This window comes from Puntigrus tetrazona, chromosome 3 (assembly GCF_018831695.1).
Source record: "Puntigrus tetrazona isolate hp1 chromosome 3, ASM1883169v1, whole genome shotgun sequence".
Classification (NCBI taxonomy): domain Eukaryota; kingdom Metazoa; phylum Chordata; class Actinopteri; order Cypriniformes; family Cyprinidae; genus Puntigrus; species Puntigrus tetrazona.
This window is the reverse complement of record NC_056701.1, coordinates 2,315,656-2,315,926: the sequence shown is the minus strand read 5'-3', so window position 1 is coordinate 2,315,926 and position 271 is coordinate 2,315,656. Positions and strand designations below refer to the sequence as shown.

At 48.0% G+C, this 271-nt stretch overlaps 1 long non-coding RNA gene across 2 annotated transcripts in view; it reads left to right on the top strand.

Moving 5' to 3' along the window:
- The window catches only part of LOC122341603, an 18,134-nt gene that overhangs the window by 4,396 nt on the left and 13,467 nt on the right, over positions 1-271 (top strand). The window lies entirely within an intron of this gene.

Below are 271 nucleotides of genomic sequence, written 5' to 3'. Positions count from 1 at the left end.
TGTCTCTCTCTCTCTCTCTGTCTCTGTCTCTCTCTGTCTCTGTCTCTCTCTGTCTCTCTCTCTGTGTCTCTGTCTCTCTCTCTGTGTCTCTGTCTCTCTCTCTCTCTCTCTCTCTCTCTGTCTCTGTCTCTCTATGTCTCTGTCTCTCTCTCTGTCTGTCTCTCTCTCTGTCTATCTCTGTCTGTCTCTGTCTCTATGTCTCTCTCTGTCTCTGTCTCTCTCTCTCTCTGTCTATCTCTGTCTCTCTATGTCTCTGTCTCTCTCTCTCTCT